Source organism: Scomber scombrus, chromosome 18, assembly GCF_963691925.1.
Source record: "Scomber scombrus chromosome 18, fScoSco1.1, whole genome shotgun sequence".
Classification (NCBI taxonomy): Eukaryota; Metazoa; Chordata; class Actinopteri; order Scombriformes; family Scombridae; genus Scomber; species Scomber scombrus.
Genome location: NC_084987.1, coordinates 1,088,840 through 1,112,316, shown reverse-complemented (window position 1 = coordinate 1,112,316; position 23,477 = coordinate 1,088,840). Strand labels below are relative to the sequence as shown.

At 44.4% G+C, this 23,477-nt stretch overlaps 1 pseudogene; it reads right to left on the bottom strand.

Moving 5' to 3' along the window:
* Positions 1 to 2,634: 2,634 nt before the first annotated feature.
* On the bottom strand, positions 2,635 to 23,188 carry LOC133999206 (MBT domain-containing protein 1-like; annotated as a pseudogene).
* Positions 23,189 to 23,477: the final 289 nt, after the last annotated feature.

The window sequence follows — 23,477 nt, the reverse complement described above, 5'->3', positions numbered from 1 at the left end:
TCATATTTTCTGGCTCTGGGTGCAAAAAGGATCGATTGCAGGAGCCTGATCTCTCAGAAATACGTGACGGGGGCACGACTTCTTAACACTGAATGTAAGTGTCCCCATCACCGAAACGTAAAATCAATGGGAATCCTCTTTCCTGGTGGACAAACGAATTCCCCGGTTCAACAACGTCACGTACATCTGTTTTCTAATCTATAAATCTTTTATTTAATCGTTATTTTTAATAGTCATTTAACTGAATTTATTAAAGTGCATTAAATACGATTTTTTGTTGTCTAAAAACAGGTTGTGTTTGATATAACTGTCATTTTGGTGTAATGAGGTAGTTATTATATTTATTAGCTGGACTTCACCTTTACGTTATTAAAAAGGGAAATACTGTCCTCTTTTAACATTTTACCACATGAATAATAATATAATCAATAGTTTTATAGGCTGTTATTAGAATGAACCGGGGAATCCGTTTGTCCACCACCAAAGAGGATTCCCATTGATTTTACATTGGTATTGTTTTCGTGATGGGGACACGTACATTTAACACATTGCATGTCCCCATCACGAAATTCAGTGTTAACAGGGGTCGGTCCCCTGTCACGTATTTCTGTGAGATCAGGTTGGATTGCAGGTATGGTTTGACGGGAGACGTTTCCATACAACATGGTATCGATTTATTACCTTAAAGGTATCGAGTACTGAAACCCATCGCTACACGATGGTCAACTTTTGTTGTTTCACTGGTTGCTTCTTTACAAAACTGATAAACCCTTTTAGCTTTGGGTCACAGCGTATGTGAATCTTTAAATTGAGCGGTTTCCCCTTTAACACATCAATCATTTTCTCCATTTTTACAAAAATCTGTCACAAACAACTGCGTCCAAAATACAAGTACAACTTTTTCACCAGGGTCACAGACAGTTTGTCAAAATCATTCCATAAAAACATTATCAAATGTATATATCATCTATAGATAGCACCATAATACAAAGAAGACAAGTCGACATTATTGGAGATTCACGTACAAAAAGACAACAAACAAACACAGACGCCGTACACACAGTAGTGATAGTAACAAGTATGAAATTTAAAAAACAGCGACTAGTTTGGTGTGCAAGTTACTAAAAATGATGCATGCACACACAGTTTAAAACACAAACACAAACACACACACACACACTCCCACAAATTCTTTATGTTATTATTCATTAGAAGCCCTATAACGCTTGATTTATGCGTTGTCATCGTGCCTTTCCCTCCTGGAGAACAGACAGATTAGATTAGTGTGGAAGCTCATTTCTGTCACAATAAACTAAATAAAGCGGATGAAATTAAAACACAAGGTAAGTCAAAATCACAGTATTAAAAGAGTATATCAAAGCTCTGAGATTGTAAATCCAAATTATGAGAAACTAAGTCAAAATTGTGAGAAACTAGGTTAAAAAAAGAGGCAATATTAAGTCAGAATAGTGACTTTGTAGGTCAAAATTATGAAAAATTAATCAAAATTATATGATCGTCCAAAAACAGAAGAAAAAATGTTATGATATTGAGTCACAATTACAAAATAACCTACTTAATTGAAATTATGTACATTTTGTCAATAAGATATAAAGTAAACATTTTGACTTACCATGTGTATTTTTAATTGTTTTTATCAAGTCTAACTTATCAAATTATTTTATGTCTAACATGGACTCCCACATTAAACAGATAAAAATGAAAAATTAAATACAATTGGATTGAAAACTAATTAGCAGCATACATTTTGTCACATAACTTTGTTAATTATAGTTTTTTGTATTTCACACATGATTATTGTTAGTAGCATCCTAAGTTTTACATCCACAGCTCTTGATAATATGTAAGTATCATATTAGCTTATTTATTTATACATTTCAGTATGTGACTCTTTTGATTCCTCTCTCATGTCAGTGGTATTTGTAGATTTAGTCTGTTTTTGCTGTCGAAAAATAGGCGGAATAAATATATTTTTTTTCCTCGATGAAATGAACACTGGTAACTAGATTAGATTGTCACCTCTGTGATGTAGCTGCACTGTGGTTATTATCATATTATTAGACACGGCAGGAGATTTGCAAGGCCCCGGTTTGTGTTTGATGACGGTTGAAATGACCGAGGCTTTAAATCATTATCACATCTGAACATCACAGACAAGTGAAGCTGACTGTATATAAGAAATGGACGTAACATCCGTGACGTCACCCATTGGTTTGTGGACTGCTGCTCGGAGGCCAATAGTATTGGATCTGAGCAGCGCCATCTTGAAAATTTCAGGTGCATGCTGGGAAAAATAAAAACAGGGATTCTACTTATATGGGCATCAGGAGGAGCATGAGGCGCCCTCCTGAACCTGTGCACCAATCAACCTGTCAATCACAACTAATGCATACCCTGCTTTATCGTCACATATAAAATCAGGGAGGCCAAAATGTCCCAAATGAACATCATACTGCATTGAAGAAGGCTTTAAACTAGCGATTGAGACCATAAACACATTTTGAAAACGTTTACTGAGGTTAGAAATCAAGTGAGAATTCTCCATTGACTTGTATAGAGACGCAAGTCCTTTTGACACCAAAACGGTCGCCCCCTGGTGGCCTTTTGATAGAACGCAGTTTTAAGTTATTTCCGCATTGGCCATGTGAGGATTTCATGCTCTTTTCTGTTTTATATCATTATAATCCAAATAAACCAAATTAGTTTTGGAGTGTTGGTTGGGTCAAAGAAGACATCTGAAGACATCATCGACTCGTTTTCTGACATTTCAAAGACTGAATGAGTCAAAAAAAATGAACATTAGTAGTTGGTCGTAAAACGTGAATGTTGCCACTGAGCAAGTCTGAAGAACTTAGGTAGTTGTGTGTTTCTAAAGATTTGTTTGTTCATAATATTGTTAAATTATTACATTTGAAGCACATATTTATTCTCTTTTCTTCGTGAATCTGTAGCTCAGTGAAGCTAAAAAGAACATACAATTTATATATTCCTGTTACATATACATTTTGTTAGAAGATATACTTTATGTCATACATTTTATCAGTTTTTTAAGAATGTGATAATCTTTATTACTAGTATTTTCTGTGAATTAAATATACTCTCAATCAAATAATTTCTATTATACCATTTTTGCTGAATATTCTTGTTAAGCCCTGAAGATAAACAGAACTCTATTAACTTGTTAAACTAATTAATGTGTTCAAGATTTATATTGATATTTATTTACTGAGGGAATATATTTGGATAAACCTCCTTTAGCCAGAGTTCATTTTGCTGGTATCAAACTTCCAACAATACTGATGCTAAGAACAGTGGCAGTATTGTGTTGCTGATAGATATTACCTGCTCATTTTAATTTAATTCTGACTGCAGATGTGACCTGTTGTCACTTTGAGTACAATTTACACTATTATTCATCAATGCAGACTTTCAGCAGTGGCTCAAAAAACCTAAACAAAAACAAAAAAATGAAAAATGAAGTGCTGGCTTTTGTTGATTTGTGGCATCCAGACGACTCGTTAATCCAGAGTCCACAGCATATACACACACACACACACGTTTTAAATGACTGCTAATCTCAACATGACATTACACAGCATCCATTAATAATATTATTACGTCAAGAGTTTGGACCCTTGAACACACTGCACAAACATGTACAAACAACAAACATCTTGATCTTGGAAAAACAAAACAAATAAAGCCATACAAAAGTTTTCTCATCGTGTTTTTTTTGTGTGTTACTTTCTGTTTTCTAGAGATGAAGTAACTGCTCCAAACGCTACCTTCCTTTATCTTTTGTTTATATCTTCTTTTGTCGTCTTTGCCCAGTTTCTCAGTCAGAGTCTGACATTGTGTAGTGATATTTGGGACTACAGTAGCTATTTTACCCAACGTGGTTATTAGATCAACGACCAGTGTGTAGGATTTAGTGCCATCTTGTGGTGAAGTTGCAGATTGCAACCAACTAAATACTCCTCTCCTACCCCTCCCAGCTTGCAGGAGAATCCACTGTGGCTGCAAAGCTCATGAAAAATGCAAAAGGTCCTCTGTAGAACCAGTGTTTGGTTTGTCCGCTCTGGGCTACGGTAGAAATATGGCAGGCTCCATGTAAGAGGACCCGCTCCCTATGTAGATATAAAAGTCTCATTCTAAGGTAACGAAAACACAGTGATTCTTATTTTCATGGGCTCATACATCAATTAAAACATTTTTTATGAATATTCTATTTCTGCCAAGTCTGTTCCGCTAGATGCCACAAAAGTCTACACACTGCACCTTTAAGAAAAGTCTCTTGGGAAAGTTTAAAAAAAACAAGGAGATGTGAGAAGAGAGTTTGGAAAATGAAAAATAATTGCCTGGTCAGACCAGCATTTAGGACAGCATCATTTTCTGCATGACCAAACCAATATGAGATTAAAGATTAAATCCTTGTGGAGTTTTTGAGTTTGGTGTCAGACAGGAGGCTTTGCTACAAATACATCTCTCCAATATACTTGTTTGGTTAGTGACTAAAGGCCAATTCATGCTTTCCACATCCGAGTACAATAGTACGAGGGAACAGTACGAGGGTCCACATATACTCCAATCAGGGGACCATACATACTACAATCAGGGGTCCCCAGAAACAGCCATGTTCCCCATGTGTGGAGGGACACTAAGGTGGGCAGTGCCTTTCCAATTGGGCTTTTGTGCCACCCACTCCAATCCTATCAGATTTAGGAAAACCTCCTCTCCTACTGTACGTAACTGACATTATGCTGTATCAAAGGCGGTTTCATGTAGCTACCAGCTAGATGAAAGTTGCTGAACATCTAACTATGAGCTCCTTTTATAAATAAAACACATCTAGAGAATGAAGCATGTTTGTACCAGGCTGTGTTGGGTCTGAAGGACTCATTAGGTCACCAGATATGGTTTAACACCCGATCCAGACACACGTGAGATCATCCATGATGACTGGACGCCTCAACAACTTTATACATTTTTTCTCTTTTGAAAGAGAACTAACAGACACTTTGGACTATGATGACATAAACGACACAATCGGATAACAAGACAGCATAGTTTTTTTTTCATCCTGGTCCGCTTTAGCATGATTCCTGTGAGGAAGTTCTGAATAGTAACATTTTTGTTGTTCAATTTGTGTTTGTAGTTATTCAGATGGTTATATAGTGTTGGATTTGTTATTATCACGTTGACTAAACATATACGAAATGGCCCATTATCACTGATACCTGATCCAGCTATTAGAGTCAGTATCGGACTGATATCGATTATAAGTACCACTATCTGTGCATCTCTACATGAGGACAGGATGAATTGGCCTTAAAGCTACAGTCTAACTGGCAGAAAACTAGCTGGCTTGATGGGCTGTAATGGCTGGCTAGCTCTAGCATGTTCCCAGCTCTTCTGATAAAGTGGATGCTTACAAAGAAATCTGTTAAAACACTTTCAGGTAAAATTCTGTAATATTTGGCTGGTGTTTAACTTCTCATCAAACTAAATGCTAAACAGACAGTAACAATGAATTGTAGCTAACATTTTGTATTTTAAATGTAATTCCAACTTGTTTAAAGTCTCTTTAACTGACTTCACATGATTCTTAAACTTTAGTAACAAGACAATATGTGACACGACGTTCAGTTAGTGGCTAAGCCTGCGAGCTAGGTAGATTATTGGGCTACACTGGTAATATATGCTCCGAGCTAAATCCCTGTAGCTTTACAACACTGAATGAACTAAAGCAAAGGTGGGTTCTTCCAAACTGGCAGTTAGCAAGTAAGCAAGCTAGCCTGGTGGGCTATTGTGGCTGGCTAGTATGTTACTGGTTAACTCGCCAGCTATAGTAGGGCTGAGGTGAGGAGTCACAGCTATTTATATATTTTTTATTCAGTTACCTGTTCCATTATTTCTTCTATAAAAAAATCCCAACAGAAGGATCTAAAGCATATCTATTTAGCTTTTAGGAAAAATGCTGAATCCTTCCTGTTTAAAGTCAGTTTAAATATAAAATATAAAACATTACTGTCATAAACCATCACATCCAGTCAGTCTTAGATTTTAAATGTGCAGGTTGCTAAAACCCCCAAACTTCCAAAGAAAATGAGAAGCAGCAATCATTAGTGTCATGACGGGCAGCTCTGACACTGACTGTTGCACGTGGATAAAATTCTGCTGATAATTTTTTGGTCTGACCTGGCGGTAAAAGAAGTGAGATAAGGAACACCTGGGTTATTTTACAGGGCCGTGACCGTTGGCGAGTGTCTCCATAGCAGGAATGAGTCCCTGCCTCGGGGTTTGTACTCTGGGTTTCCCCCGAAAAACTCCTGGGTGGGGCTTGAGGTTGACTCAGTGCTGATTGGGTATATTAAGCGGCAAAATAAACGCCTATAAACCGTTGCAGAATGATTAGGTCACCTCCAGAGTCCGATGGGTCCTATCAATGTCCTACTGCAATGTAGACACAACGGCTAAATGGACTGAGTGAGAGGACATTCCTGTAAAGTTCCCGCCTCATAAATTTGACCCAGAACTTCCTTAACCGAAACGGGATTAAAGACGGAGGACTAAAAACCGTGGATGTAGTGATGGAGGAAGGTAGGCAGGACTGGACACGTTTATCTTCCATCTCCAGCCAGCTGAAGTCGTTCAAAGTTTGTGTTTACCGCCTTAAAACAGACAGTCAACAACGTCAGACGCCATGTAGCTTGTTTTCATGCCTGTCCTTCAGTTTTCTACCTGTAGAAACATGGTGTTTCCTCCACAAAAAACTAAACATCTGAATTAATCACAGTAGATGATTACATGAGACCTGAAACTCATCATTGTAGCAAAGAAAAAAGGATGGATGGATGGATAAAGGCAGAGAGGATAAACGAAGGCCTACGGGTCCTGGCTGGTAAAGAATTCTCCAGACGATCCGTTGGTTTCTGTTTCAGTCCTTCCAGACGGTAACTCCGGTCCTTCAGTGTTTTCTTCTTTTATCTGTGAACCTACAGAAACAAACAGGACATTAGGAGCGCTCGGTTAGAGCTCCTGGTCAGCCTGATGCGTAGCAGCCGGGTGGAGTTTGAGAATCGTCTGTTGTGAATGAAATCTATAGAGCTGCAACAATAAGGCAATTATCAGAAAATAAATCGATTAAGAGCTTTAGTAATTTTTCAAGCAAAACTGCCAAAATTTCCACCCTCTGAAATGTGGCTTGGTGGTTTTGTTTGTCATGCACAGTAATAATAATTTGGGGGTTTGAGATTGTAAAGGATAAGCTCAGTGTTGTCTATGACGAGCAGGGGCGCCTCCAGGGATTATGGACCACCATGAAAAGATAACACACATAGGCAACGCCAACCATGTTTGGGAATTTGATGCTAAAAAGACTGTAAATGTGTCAGATATCACTTGATATGACTAACTCAGACTGCTGAAGCTCATAGAAGCTGATCAGCTACTCTAAATCCATTTAGTTCACCTATACAGTTCAAATGCAAGTACAGGAAGATAAGGATACAAACACATAGAGATTGGATGATTAATCATTGGTTTTCCATCAACGGGACATTAATAAGCAACATTTTACAGATAAATTGTTTTTAGTCCTTTTCTCGTCTCCAGGTTCAGTTTGAAGCTTTTCTTGTTCTTATATGATCTTGTGTGATATTTAAATTAATATCTGTTGATTGTGGACTTCATTTAAGGAAAAAAAGAAACAGAGAAGGAGGGAGGAAGGAAGGACGGAAGGAAGGAAGGGAAGAAGGACCAGTCAAAACAGACGGGGTCAATTTGACCCGGGAGGACGACACGAAGGTTAATGGCGTTAATTTGCCTAAATGTAACAGAAAGCCACTGCAGAGGGGAAAGCACCAGGTGTGTGTGTACCTGCCCCTTCCTCTGCAGAGGGGGAAAGCACCAGGTGTGTGTGTACCTGCCCCTTCCTCTGCGTTGGGGCTGCTCTCCGGGTCGGCAGATGGAGGCTGGGCCGCCGAGGCAGGAGTCGGGGGCGACGGGTAACCGGGCGGACTCTCGTTCTCGTCTCCTGACAGGCTCCTGGGTACGCCCATCACCACGGCAACAGACAGGCTGACCGGTCGCTTGGCGATGGGCAGCTTCCTCTCTGAGAGAAGCAGGGAAGATGGAACTGGGTCTTAAACCAACAATCAGGAGCCTAAATGAACATGAAGGGTGTTTATGTGTGATGATTCCTCCTGTTCATACTGACCATTAAAAGATCCCTTCATAATGTTTACTGTAATGATTCCTCCTGTTCATACTGACCATTAGAAGATCCCTTCATAATGTTTACTGTAATGATTCCTCCTGTTCATACTGACCATTAGAAGATCCCTTCATAATGTTTACTGTAATGATTCCTCCTGTTCATACTGACCATTAGAAGATCCCTTCATAATGTTTACTGTAATGATTCCTCCTGTTCATACTGACCATTAGAAGATCCCTTCATAATGTTTACTGTAATGATTCCTCCTGTTCATACTGACCATTAGAAGATCCCTTCATAATGTTTACTGTAATGATTCCTCCTGTTCATACTGACCATTAGAAGATCCCTTCATAATGTTTACTGTAATGATTCCTCCTGTTCATACTGACCATTAGAAGATCCCTTCATAATGTTTACAATGGAAGTGATGGAGGACTAAACCCAGTCCTCCTTCTGTGGAAACATGGATTTAAAAGTTGATCTGAAGCTAATATGAAGCTTCAGTCGTCAGAATGAGAGACAGACAGGAAGGAAGAAAGAAAGAAAGAAAGAACGAAAGAAAGAAAGAAAGGAAGGAAGGAAGGAAGGAAGAAAGAAAGTAGAATGAAGAGAAAGAGAACAAGAAGAAGGAGAGAAAGAAAGAAAGAAAAATATGAGAAAAGGGAGGAAAAAGAGAAAGAATGGACAAGAAGTAGGAGGAGAGAAAAAGAAAAAGAAAAATGGAGGAAGAAGAGAGAAAGAAAGAATGAGGAAGAAGAAAGAAAAAGAAAAGTGGAGGAAGAAAAAGTAGGAGAGTAAGAAAGAAAGAAAGAAAGAAAGGAGGAGAGTAAATGAGTCTTCATCTTCTATGTTTCAACGTTACAGTGTTTTTAGTAGCAAAGTCTTTGTGTTCCTATACTTCCACCACAGCTCAACAGGGAAACACTAAGAGGGAATCTGATGCTAAAAAGACTGTAAATGTGTCAGATATCACTTGACTAACTCAGACTGATGAAGATTAATAGAAGCTCATCATCTACTTTATAAATCCTCCATCACTTTACACTGGAAGCACATTTGAAAGAGATCTTTAACAGTCAGTATGAACAGGAGGAATGATTGGACACCAACATTTAGGAGCAAAGCTTACTTTTCTTTTGTCCCTTGTACTGCTGGGATTTCTTCCTCTGTTTGGATGCAGCTGATTGTAGTTCTCTCAAGCCTGAAAACACACACATTTATATTTTTATATGAGCTCATTTAAGGAAATAATAATAGGACGGCGTTCAGTTCGACCATGACCTGAAGATCATTCGGATGATCAGTGGAGAAGCCTGAAAGTAGAGACATTTTAGGTGCATTTAAAGTTTTACAAACCTTATCTTGAAGTTACCTCATCTAAATAATGCTAATAATCATTGTAGGTTAAGATGTATTAACCTTCTGTACCCCGTCTGTCTCGACTGTTCCTTCTTTCCTCCCTTCCTTCATCCTTCCTTCTCTCTTTCTTTCCTCCCCCTCCTTTCCTTCTTTCCTCTGTCCTTCTTTCCTCCCTCCCTCCTACCTTCCTTCCTTCCTTCTTTCCTTTCTTCCTTCCTCCCTTCCTGTCCTTCCTCCCTCCTTCACCTTACCTTCCTCCCTTCCTTCTTTCCTCTGTCCTTCTTTCCTTCCTTCCTCTCTTCCTCTTTCCCTTTCTCCCTCCCTCCCTCCTTCCTTCTTTCCTTCTTTCCTCCGTCCTTCCTTCCTTCCTTTCCTTCCTCCCTTCCTTTCCTCCCTTCCTTCCTTCCATTTGTCCTTCCTCCCTCCCTCCTTCTCTTTCTTTCCTCCCCCCTCCCTTCCTTCTTTCCTCAGTCCTTCTTTCCTCCCTCCCTTCCTTCCTCCCTCCTTTCCTTCCTTCTTCCTCCCTTCCTTCCTCATCCCTTCCTTCCTTGACTTGAGGACAACAGGAGGGTTAAAGGAAACACAATCAGAGTTCTTTAATATTGACAATATCTCTCTAATAGTCTGCTCCTTTATTTACATGCTCCATATATTCCACCTGCTCTATGTGTAAAGAGCCTTGAGATGACTTTTGTTGTGATTTGGCGCTTTATAAATAAAGATAGACTGATTGATTGATTGATTGATTCTCCAGGTCATTATTAAGACTCACCTGCGTTGACGGCTGGAGGCTGCAGCTGGTATCCGGTCACCTGACACCAGCCCACCGGGTACAGGTCAGGTGACTCACAGTCCACCCACTGGTCATACTCGTCCTCCCAGCCGTCAAAGTGTATCCGTAGCAACCGGTGCACGATGCGGGTCACCGTGGCGACGCAGATCAGCCTGGGCTCCATGAGGTCCACGGCCTCCAGCTTCATGCCAGGACGGAAACCGTGGTTAGGAACTTCCTGATGGACGGAGAGAGGAACGTTTTTATTTACATGTTTTACTGCATGTTTCCTCATTCAGTTCGCTTTTCACATCGTACACATTGTCCCCTCAGGGTTTAGAGGGAGGGGTTGAAGTATGTTGGGGGTCTTGTTTGGGTGAGGTTGACAGGTGGATGGGTGAGGTTGGCAGGTGGATGGGGGAGGTTGGCAGGTGGATGGGTGAGGTTGACAGGTGAATGGGTGAGGTTGACAGGTGGATGGGTGAGGTTGACAGGTGGATGGGTGGGGTTGACAGGTGGATGGGTGGGGTTGACAGGTGGATGGATGAGGTTGACAGATGGATGGGTGAAATTTACAGGTGGATGGATGAGGTTGACAGGTGGATGGGTGAGACTGACAGGTGGATGGGTGAGACTGACAGGTGGATGGGTGAGGTTGGCAGATGGATGGGTGAGACTGACAGGTGGATGGGTGAGGTTGACAGGTGGATGGGTGAGGTTGGCAGGTGGATGGATGGGTGAGGTTGACAGAAGGATGGGTGAGGTTGACAGGTGGATGGGTGAGGTTGACAGGTGGATGGGTGAGGTTGACAGGTGGATGGGTGGGGTTGACAGGTGGATGGGCGAGGTTGACAGGTGGATGGGTGGGGTTGACAGGTGGATGAAGTTGACAGGTGGATGGGTGAGGTTAACAGGTGGATGGGTGAGGTTGGCAGGTGGATGGGTGGGTTGACAGGTGGATGGGTGACGTTGACAGGTGGATGGGTGGGGTTGATAGAAGGATGGGTGAGGTTGACAGGTGGATGGGTGAGGTTGGCAGGTGAATGGTTGAGGTTGACAGGTGGATGGGTGAGCGTGACAGATGGATGGGTGAGACTGACAGATGGATGGGTGAGACTGACAGGTGGATGGGTGAGGTTGACAGGTGGATGGGTGGGGTTGATAGAAGGATGGGTGAGGTTGACAGGTGGATGGGTGAGGTTGACAGGTGGATGGGTGAGGTTGGCAGGTGAATGGTTGAGGTTGACAGGTGGATGGGTGAGCGTGACAGATGGATGGGTGAGACTGACAGGTGGATGGGTGAGACTGACAGGTGGATGGGTGAGGTTGACAGGTGGATGGGTGAGGTTGACAGGTGGATGGGTGAGGTTGACAGATGGATCCATCCACCTGTCAACCCCACAGGTGGGTGACGTTGACAGATGGATGGGTGAGACTGACAGGTGGATGGGTGAGGTTGGCAGGTGGATGGATGGATGAGGTTGACAGGTGGATGGGTGGGGTTGACAGGTGGATGGGTGAGGTTGACAGGTGGATGGGTGGGGTTGACAGGTGGATGGGTGAGGTTGACAGGTGGATGGGTGAGGTTGACAGGTGGATGGATGGGGTTGACAGGTGGATGAGGTTGACAGATGGATGGGTGGGGTTGACAGGTGGATGGGTGAGGTTAACAGGTGGATGGGTGAGGTTGGCAGGTGGATGGGTGGGTTGACAGGTGGATGGGTGACGTTGACAGATGGATTGGTGGGGTTGACAGGTGGATGAGGTTGACAGATGGATGGGTGGGGTTGATAGAAGGATGGGTGAGGTTGACAGGTGGATGGGTGAGGTTGACAGGTGGATGGGTGAGACTGACAGATGGATGGGTGAGACTGACAGGTGGATGGGTGAGGTTGGCAGATGGATGGGTGAGACTGACAGGTGGATGGGTGAGGTTGACAGGTGGATGGGTGAGGTTGGCAGGTGGATGGGTGAGGTTGACAGATGGATCCATCCACCCATCCACCTGTCAACCCCACAGGTGGGTGAGGTTGACAGATGGATGGGTGAGACTGACAGGTGGATGGGTGAGGTTGGCAGATGGATGGGTGAGACTGACCAGTGGATGGGTGAGGTTGACAGGTGGATGGGTGAGGTTGGCAGGTGGATTGATGGGTGAGGTTTACAGATGGATGGGTGAGGTTGACAGGTGGATGGGTGAGGTTGACAGGTGGATGGGTGAGGTTGGCAGGTGGATGGGTGAGGTTCGCAGGTGGATGGATGGGTGAGGTTGACAGGTGGATGGGTGAGACTGACAGATGGATGGGTGAGACTGACAGGTGGATGGGTGAGACTGACAGGTGGATGGGTGAGACTGACAGGTGGATGGGTGAGGTTGACAGGTGGATGGGTGAGGTTGACAGATGGATCCATCCACCTGTCAACCCCATAGGTGGGTGACGTTGACAGATGGATGGGTGAGACTGACAGGTGGATGGGTGAGGTTGGCAGGTGGATGGATGGATGAGGTTGACAGGTGGATGGGTGGGGTTGACAGGTGGATGGGTGAGGTTGACAGGTGGATGGGTGGGGTTGACAGGTGGATGGGTGAGGTTGACAGGTGGATGGGTGAGGTTGACAGGTGGATGGGTGAGGTTGACAGGTGGATGGGTGGGGTTGACAGGTGGATGAGGTTGACAGATGGATGGGTGGGGTTGACAGGTGGATGGGTGAGGTTAACAGGTGGATGGGTGAGGTTGGCAGGTGGATGGGTGGGTTGACAGGTGGATGGGTGACGTTGACAGATGGATTGGTGGGGTTGACAGGTGGATGAGGTTGACAGATGGATGGGTGGGGTTGATAGAAGGATGGGTGAGGTTGACAGGTGGATGGGTGAGGTTGACAGGTGGATGGGTGAGACTGACAGATGGATGGGTGAGACTGACAGGTGGATGGGTGAGGTTGGCAGATGGATGGGTGAGACTGACAGGTGGATGGGTGAGGTTGACAGGTGGATGGGTGAGGTTGGCAGGTGGATGGGTGAGGTTGACAGATGGATCCATCCACCCATCCACCTGTCAACCCCACAGGTGGGTGAGGTTGACAGATGGATGGGTGAGACAGACAGGTGGATGGGTGAGGTTGGCAGATGGATGGGTGAGACTGACCAGTGGATGGGTGAGGTTGACAGGTGGATGGGTGAGGTTGGCAGGTGGATTGATGGGTGAGGTTTACAGATGGATGGGTGAGGTTGACAGGTGGATGGGTGAGGTTGACAGGTGGATGGGTGAGGTTGGCAGGTGGATGGGTGAGGTTCGCAGGTGGATGGATGGGTGAGGTTGACAGGTGGATGGGTGAGACTGACAGGTGGATGGGTGAGATTGACAGGTGGATGGGTGAGGTTGACAGGTGGATGGGTGAGGTTGACAAATGGATGGGTGAGGTTGACAGATGGATGAGTGGGTTGACAGATGGATGGGTGAGGTTGACAGGTGGATGGGTGAGACTGACAGGTGGATGGGTGAGACTGACAGGTGGATGGGAGGGGTTGACAGGTGGATGGGTGAGGTTGACAGATGGATGGGTGAGACTGACAGGTGGATGGGTGAGGGTGACAGGTGGATGGGTGAGGTTGGCAGGTGGATGGGTGAGACTGACAGGTGGATGGATGGATGGATGGATGGATGGAAGTGTTACCTGTGTGTGTGTGTGTGTGTGTGTGTGTGTGTGTGTGTTACCTTGTTGAAGAGGTTAACAGGAGCAGCCACAGACTTTGTCTCCTTTAGATATTCGAACCATCTGAAGGGAAGGTTCGTGTAACCTGAGAAACGCGAGCAGAGACAAAAAGGAAACATTTGAATCACGTGTGGGGCTGGAAAATGAAATGTTTACATATTAAAGATGTGTGTATTTATGGTTTCGGTCAGAGCTGTGCAGGTGCAGCTGTAGGTGATGGAGTTGGAGGTTTAGGTGGAGTGACAGCATGGCGGTAGAGGAGGATGAGCAGCTGATGACAGAGATAATGGAGATGATGATGAGTGGAGGTGTAGGTTGAACCTCTGGGCGGAGTCAGCTCGATGTTGTTGATCTCACAGAAGCCGACAGGGAAGATGGATGGAGAGGTGGAGTGATAGCAGAACCAGTCGGAACCGTCAGCCGCCTCCGATCCATCGATACCGATCATCAGATACCCGTCTGCCAGGACCTGGAGGGGGGAGGAGGAGGGAGGAACAGGAGGGAGGAGGAGGAGGAGGGAGGAAGAGGGAGGGAAGGGCAGGAGGAGGGAGAAGGAGGGAGGGAGGAGGGAGGGACAGGAGGAGGGAAGGACAGGAGGAGAGAGGAGGAGGAGGAGGGAAGGACAGGAGGAGGGAGGAGGAGGGACAGGAGGAGGGAGGAGGAGGGGACAGGAGGAGGGAGGAGGAGGAGGGACAGGAGGGGGGGAGGGAGGGAGGAGGAGGGACAGGAGGAGGGAGGGAGGGACAGGAGGATGCGGTTACTGAGGTGCTTCTGGTGTCTATGATGTCACACAGAGCTGATGGTTTTGCTTTGATATGATTGGCTGTCGGCTGTGCTCACCTTCCTGACGGTGGCCACACAGATGGCAGACAGGTTGAGCGGGTCGATGGCCTCCAGCTTCATCCCGTCTTCAAACCAGAAGCCGCTCTGATCCACTTCCTTCACCTGGACATGAGCACAGGAAGCAAACATGATGTCTGTATCAGCCAGTTACACCTGAAGCTTCTTATTGCCACTGATTAGTTTAAATAAAAGTGACTCTCAGTACTCTGTGGCGCCCTCAGCTGGTCAGGGAGGGCGCTGCAGGGTCCTGAGCTTAGTCCTGAGGAGGAGGAGGCGACTAGCGTCTGTAGAGCGGAGGGTTCTTGTTGAGGTTAGTGGTTCTGAGTGATTTCTGACGTTGGAGGAGCTTCCACAGTCTACAAGCCACACACACCAAGGAGCGAACATGTTGTGGTCTTCTGATTCCTTTTAAGAAGGTTTAACCACCAGGTGCATAAAGACAGATCCACTCTCCCTAACCTTCATGGTACAATGAAATGACCGCAGCATGTTTTAACCACAGATACAGTCTCACTTTTATCTATTAACAGATAAAGGAATATAAGGGTCAGTGAGGGTTTTAGTGTCCATGTGGTTTAGTTTAAATTTAAAGGGTTAAAATGTGAAAATTAACGTATGAATAACTTGCACACATTCTTTTTTTGTGGACCCAGCATCAAAGTTCTGCTTTTAATCCATTTTGAGAGAATATATTAGAGGATTATGGCAAAAATGTCTAAGTGGTGTAACTATAAAAACTTTGTACCAAATAATCCAACTTGCTTAAAAAAACATTAAATTGTCAATAAAACACCATATCAACTAGTTTGGCATGATCTTACATTATAACTTTTATATTAAATAAAGCTAATGGAATACAATTGTTCTAAATATTACATTTACTCTGGTTACCATGGAGATCAGGAAACATTTACATGTTTTAAATGACGTCATTATTAGTATAAGTCCACTTAAATACACTGTAGGTGATAGAATATGTAATATTTATCATTCTTTTGTGGTTACACCATTTGACATTTTCAGGAGCATTCAGTCTTTAATATTGGTAAAAAAAAATGGTGCAAATGTCATTTCAAATTATATAAAACCAACAAAAATACTAAATGTACATTTTAACAAACCCTTATTTATCACTGACCCATAAACACATCACATAGAAGGCATGAAGTGTTCCCTCTCTGAGAGTTTCACATTATAAGTTCAGTTACTATGCAGGTGAGAGCAGGTCATGCAATAGTCAGGTCTCATACTGCCCTCCTGTGGTGATAAATGGGAACAAACTATATTTAAAATAGAATTTAAATATTCGTAATGTTTATAAATCTTCTCTATTTTTTGGATAAAATAATACACATAATACATATATGCATAAAAAAGGGAAATAAATATATTAAGTGAAATTAAAACAAGGAAAATGTATTATAAAACTGGTGTAAAAAAAATCTGAATTATAATTTTTGTAGAATTATTGTTAAAAAATATACAGTATAAATATTTTTAACATACACATTCAAGAGTTCGCTGTGTTTTTTATCCTTCAAAGTTCCCACGAAACAAAGAAAAAAAAGTTCTTTGTGACAGTAAACTGAATATATTTGTGTTGTGAACAAAACAAGACACTTGAAGACGTCCTCTTTGGGAAACACTGATCTACATATTTCAACGTTTTCTGACGTTTTATGGACAAAATAACTAATGGATAGATAAAATAAATAGTTCTCACCTTTGCAAACAGCTTTCCGGGAGCATCCATCAGACCGTCCAGCTTCTTTGACACATCTGGAAACACACACACACACACAGACACACAGACACACACACACACACACACACACACACACACACACACACACACACACACACACACACACACACACACACACACACACACACACACACACCATCTTCAGTCAAACACACACTCTATTATATATTAGAGATGTGTCATTAAAACCGAATAACTGAATATTGGTCCAGGAGGACTAACTTCAAATTTTGTGCTGTATCAGTTTTTTTTCTTATTGAAAAGCTTTAATGAAGTGTTGAGTTCCTTCCCTCTTTCTTTGCTCCCTCCTCCTTCCATACTTCTTTCCTCACTTCCTTCCTTCCTCATTTCCTTCCTCCTTCCCTTCTCGCCTTACTTCCTGTCCTCTTTTCCTCCCTCCCTCCCTCCTTACTTTCTTTCTTCCTTCCTTCCTTCCTCCTGTCCCTCCTTCAACCTTTCCTTCCTCCGTTCATTTTTTCCTCACTTCTTTCCTTCCTTCCTTTCTTTCTCTCCTTCCTTCCTTCCTCTTTTCCTCCTCCCTCCCTCCCTCCTTACTCCTTTCCTACCTTCCTTCTTTCCTTCCTTCCTGTCCTCCTGTCCGTCCTTGACCTGAGGACAACAGGAGGGTTAATAAGTCACTGAGCTGTGTAGTCTAGTATTCAGGTTCATTAACAGCTACTTTCAGCCACTAGGAGGAGCTCTAAGCTTCTTGTGTTGAAGTGGAACCTGAAACACAGAGTGAATGTTTACTGCTGCCCTCGGCTACTTTGACTCGGTAGTAAGTTATCCTGCTAGCTAGCTGACTGGAGGGACATGATGGTAGTAAGTTATCCTGCTAGCTAAGCTGACTGGAGGGAACATGATGCAGACAAAGACACACTTTATAAAGTCCAGCGTGGTTTAAAAGCGTCCAGAAAGTAAAGGATAATGTTGGTCAGGTGTGAAATATATGGAGCAGAGTTGAGCTATGGTGGTTTTCCACAGGGTGGGGTCTCTGCTGGTCCTCTGAAATGAGGCCAACGCGGAAGTAACTTAAAACTGCATTCTATCAAAAGGCCACCAGGAGGCGACCGTTTTGGTGTCAAAAGGACTTCCGTCTCTATACGAGTCAATGGAGAATTCACCAACTTCTCACTTGATTTCTAACCTCAGTAAACGTTTTCAAAATGTGTTTATGGTCTCAATCGCTAGTTTAAAGCCTTCTTCAATGCAGTATGATGTTCATCCGTGACGTTCACCCATTGGTTTGTGGACTGCTGCTCGGAGGCCAATAGTATCGGATCTGAGCAGCGCCATCTTGAAAATTTCAGGTGCATGCCTGGAAAAATAAAAACAGGGATTCTACTTATATGGGCATCAGGAGGAGCATGAGGCGCGCTCCTGAACCTGTGAACCAATCAACCTGTCAATCACCACGTAGCCACGCCCTAATGCATACCCTGCTTTATCGTCACATATAAAATCAGGGAGGCCAAAATGTCCCAAATGAACATCATACTGCATTGAAGAAGGTTTTAAACTAGCGATTGAGACACATAAACACATTTTGAAAACGTTTACTGAGGTTAGAAATCAAGTGAGAAGTTGGTGAATTCTCCATTGACTTGTATAGAGACGGAAGTCCTTTTGAGGGAAAATGTACAATGAATACTTGATAGTATTAGCTGAAGCTGATAAACCTTTCTGTTAAATGTGATCCTCTTACCAAAACGGCCGCCCCCTGGTGGCCTTTTGATAGAATGCAGTTTTAAGTTACTTCCACGTTGGCCTCATTTCAGAGGACCGGAACTCCCCGCCTGATTAAAATACAAGTTGTGTGTATGAATAAATGTATTGATCTCTAAAGCTGCACTAAACAGCATTTTGCCTTTTTAGCCTCTTTTAGCTCTTGAGTTTTGGTTTCGCGGCACATTTTCCTGTCTGCTTCAGAAAGTGGAACACTGCGTCTGCAAACGAGCCAGATATTCTCTCAGGAGTTGGTGGAGAAACCACCTGATCACCTGACTGGTTCGGCTCAGTGATCACCTGACCCACCGGATCGTTTGAAGCGGTGTCCGATGGAGCGGGACCAGCCGATGCCGTGGATCAGAGGACTGTACATGTGGCACCAGAAGTCGTCCGTCCCGTCGTCACACTCCTCGTACACCAGCCGTAGACGTCCGCCGATCACCTGCATCCATATTACAGATGTTTATTGATAACCTGTCAAGATCCATCATCAGGTTCTGGTTCTAGTCCAAACACTCTGACCTGTTCAACCAGAGCGACCCGAGTCCGACACAGGTGAGTCTTATCCACCACCTCCACCCGCATCTGCTTCTTGAAGGGATACTGCATGCTTTCGTGCACCTGAGGACCAGGAAGAGACATCTATTTAACCTTCCTGTCGTCCTCCCCGGGTCAAACTCAACCCATCTGTTTTGACTGTTCCTTCTTTCCTTCCTTCCTTCCTTCCTTCCTTCCTTCCTTCCGTCTGTCCTCCCTCCCTCTTTCTCTCTTTCCTCCCTTCCTTCTTTCCTTCCCCCTTTCTTCTTTCCTTGTGTCATTCCTTTCTTCCTTCTTTCTTCTGTCCTTCTTTCCTCCCTCCCTCCTACCTTCTTTCCTCTGTCCTTCCTTCCTCCCTTCGTTCTTTCCTTTCTCCCTTCCCTCCTCACTCCTTTCCGTCCTTCCTCCCTTCCTTCCATCCTTCCTCTTTTCCTTTCTCCCTCCCTCCTTTCCTTCCTTCTTCCTCCATTCCATCCTCCCTCCTTTCCTTCCTTCTTCCTTTTCGCCCTCCCTCCTTCTTTCTTTCCTCCCTCCTACCTTCCTTCCTTTACTTCCTCCCTATCCTTCCTCTTTTCCTTCTCCATTCCATTCTTCCTTTCTCCCTCCCTCCCTCCTTCCTTCCTTTACTTCCTCCCTCCCTCCTTCCTTGTGTACCAAAATAAAGTTATTATAATTATTCGTGAGGTTTAAGGACAAACAGTCACAACAGTGTCATACATGAGTACAGATTCAGAGTTCAGAGGGTGTGTGTGTGTGTGAGACCTTAGAGGAGAAGTTTGGGCGGCAGTGTTTTTGGATCCCGTCAGTCTTTTGATCAGGAAGTTCTTCCAGTTGGAGAATCTGTGTAGGATGGCTGAGGACGGACGGACGGACGGACACACACACACCACACACACACACACACACACACACACACACACACACACACACACACACACACACACACACACACACACACACACACACACACACACACACACACACACTTTATTGCACCACCCAAAAAGACACAATTTCTCTAAAGACTTTAAAGGTGTCTCTTACTCTGAGGGGGGAACCAGAGGTTTTCCTCCGGCGGCGCACCAGCCGACCGGGGTGGATGTCCGGCACGCACAAGTTCAACCAGAAGTCTCTGGTGGAGTCGCTGTCGAACCCTTCGTACCGCAGCAGAGCCTTAAAACCTGCACACATCATCATCAGCGTCATCATCAGGAATCCATGAGAACGGTCTAAAAACAGAAAGTCTAACAGCAAATCAGATCAGAAAATCAGGCTTCTTACTAAAAACCTAAAGTCCTGCAGGTCAGTAGAGGCCACTGTGATTATGAGAATACCTTTTATATGACAAACACACACAGAGAACACACCAGAATATTAAATAAGACAACACATCAGGACAACACAAGGAAAGTCTGGTCCAAGAAACACAAAAACACAAATCAATCACATTAGACCGGACAAGAAAAAACATAACACAGAAACATTAGTGAATAAAGACGAGTTTTCAGTCCATGTTCAGACAGCACAGGACGCAGAGTGTTGGTGAGGAAAACAATAACTAACTAACGTCTGCTGGAGTCAGAAAATACATCAACCTGAAGCTGATTAATAAAGGCTGAAGACGAGTTGTGTGATCTCAACTTCAGCGTCTTTATATCAGCTTCAAGTCGATTTTAAGGTTTTATTTATTATGTTTAAGCCTCCTGTTGTCCTCGAGTCAAGGAAGGAAGGGAGGAAGGAAGGAAAGGAGGGAAGGGAGGAAGGAAGGGAGGAAGGAAGGAAGGAAGGAAAGGAGGGAAGAAGGAAGGATGGAAGGGGAGGAGGAAGGAAGGAAGGAAGAGGAAGGAAGGAAGGAAGGGAGGAAAGGAAAGAAGGAAGGACGGAGGAAAGAAGGAAGCAAGGTAGGAGTCAGAAAGGAAAGAGGAAGGAAGGAAAGGAGGGAAGAAGGAGGGTTGGAAGGGAGGAGTGTAGGAAGGAAGGAGGAAGGAGGGAGGAGGGAAGGTAAGAGGGAGGGAGGGAGAAAGGAAAGAGGAAGGAAGGAAAGGAGGGAGGAAGGAGGGATGGAAGGGAGGAGGGGAAAGGAGGGAAGAAGGAAGGAAGGAAGGGAGGAAGGAAAGGAGGGAAGAAGGAAGGATGGAAGGGAGGAGGGAAGGAAGGGAAGGAAGGAAGGAAGGAAGGGAGGAAGGAAAAGAGGGAAGAAGGAAGGATGGAAGGGAAGGAGGAAGGAAGGAAGGAAGGAAGGAGGAAGGAAGGGAGGAAGAAAGGACGGGAAGGAGACCGGAAGGACGGAAGGAAGAGGGAGAAAGAAGGGAAGGAGGAGGGAAAGGAAAGAAAGAAGAGAAGGACGGAGGAAAGAAGGAACGGAAGGAGAAGGAAAGGAAGACAGGAAGGGAGAAAGGAAAGGAAGGAAGAGTGGAGGAATGAAGAGGAAGGAAGGAAGGAAGGGAGGGAAGGAAAGGAGGGAAGAAGGAAGGATAGGATGGGAGGAAAGGAAAGAAGGAAGGGAGAAAGGAAAGGAAGGAAGGAAGGACAGAGGAAAGATGAAGGAAGGAAGGTAGGAGGGAGAAAGGAAAGAGGGAGGAAGGAAGGATGGAAGGAGGAGGGAAGGCAAGGAAGGAAGGAAAGGAGGGAGGAGGGAGGAGAGAGAGAAAGGAAAAAGGAGGAAGGGAGCAAAGGAAAGAAAGAAGGACAGAGGAAGAAGGAAGGAGGAAGGTAGGGGGGGAGGAAAGAAGAGGAAGAGGAAGGGGAGGGAAGGAAAGAAGAAGGAGGAGGGAGAGAGGAAGGAAAGACAGAAGGAAGAAGAAAGGGGGATGGAGGAAGGAAAGAAGGAAGAGAAAAGAGGAGCAGGAGGAAAGAAAAGAGAGAACGACGGAGGGAGGAAGGACAGAGAAGAAGGGAAGGGAGGAAAGAAGGAACAGTCCAAACAGACCGGGGTCCATTTGTCCCGGGAGGAAGACACGAAGGTTAAAGCTGTTGCGTCTGACTCTGTGTGTGTGTGTGTGTGTGTGTGTGTGTGTGTGTGTGTGTGTGTGTGTGTTGTGTGTGTGTGTGTTGTCGTTGTGGTACTCGGCCAGTTTGATGATGCCAGCGATCAGTACACCTTCATTGGGCAGACTGCTGTCGAGTGTTGGGGACTTCGACTCGGACGCCTTCGCTGATGTCGCCCACGTCTTCCCCATCGACACCTGAACACAACGACTCAAATCTCATATTCCTTTCCTCCGTCCTTCCTTCCTTCCTTTCCTTCCTCCCTTCCCTCCTCACTCCTTTCCTTCCTCCCTCCTTTCCATCCTTCCTTCCTCCCTCTTTTCCATCCTTCCTCTTTTCCTTTCTCCCTCCCTCCCTCCTTCCTTCGTGTCCTCCATCCTACCTTCCTTCTTTCCTCTGTCCCTTCCTTTCCTTCCTTCCTCCCTTCCTCCCTTCCTTCCTTTCCTTCCTCCCTTCCTTTCCTCCCTTCCTTCTTTCCTTTCCCTCCTTCCCTCCTCCCTCCTTTCCTTCTTTCTTCCTTCCTCCCTCCCTGCCCTCCTTTCCTTCCTCTTTCCCTCCTCTTCCTCCTTCCTTCCTTCCTTCCTCCTTCCTCCCTCCCTCCCCTCCCTCCTCCTCCCTCCCTCCCTCCCTCCCTTCCTCCCTCCCTTCCTCCCTTCCTCCCTTCCTCCCTTCCTCCCTCCCTCCCTCCCTCCCTCCCTTCCTCCCTCAGGAGAATGTGACTCATCTACATAAAACCTAAACCAACACCTGGAGGTAAAAGGTGTTTGTATGTTGGATCCCACATGTTTGAAGCAGTTGACCGGGGCTCCTCCCACATCGCCGTCTCCAAGGTAACGGCCCCAATCAAACATCTCCACGGCAACTGCAGTGAAAGCACATAAGTATTATGAGCGATGTAGTATGCAGTATTTACAGTATCATCTGAAAAGTAACTAAAGCTGTCAAATAAATGTAGTGGAGTAGTAAAGTACAAGTACCCTCAAACTGTACTACAGTAAAGTACAAGTACCTCAGACTGTACTACAGTAAAGTACAAGTACCTCAGACTGTACTACAGTAAAGTACAAGTACCTCAAACTGTACTACAGTAACAGAGTACTAGTACCTCAAACTGTATCCTAAAGTAAAGTATAAGTACCTCAGACTGTACTACAATAAAGTACAAGTACCTCTCAAACTGTACTAAAGTAAAGTATAAGTACCTCTAACTGTACTACAGTATAGTACTAACCTCACCCATGATGCAATAACTGCCTTTTTATTTCATAGCGGGAAAAACAATGTACACACATCAATCCTGTACCACAATAAAGCAGCAATGTCTGAATGGACTTTTTTTTTTTTTACTATTAGTGGAGTCACTGGTCCCAATGGGCAGCAGATGCATGACAACTTCCCCACCATATAACAATAGCTCCCAGTCCATGCTGTCCATCCATCTGTATTTGTCCAACACAGTAAAGAAACCCTGCAGTATAACAAACTGGCATTCTTCTGTTGTCTATTGTGATGAATCTATCACAGGAACG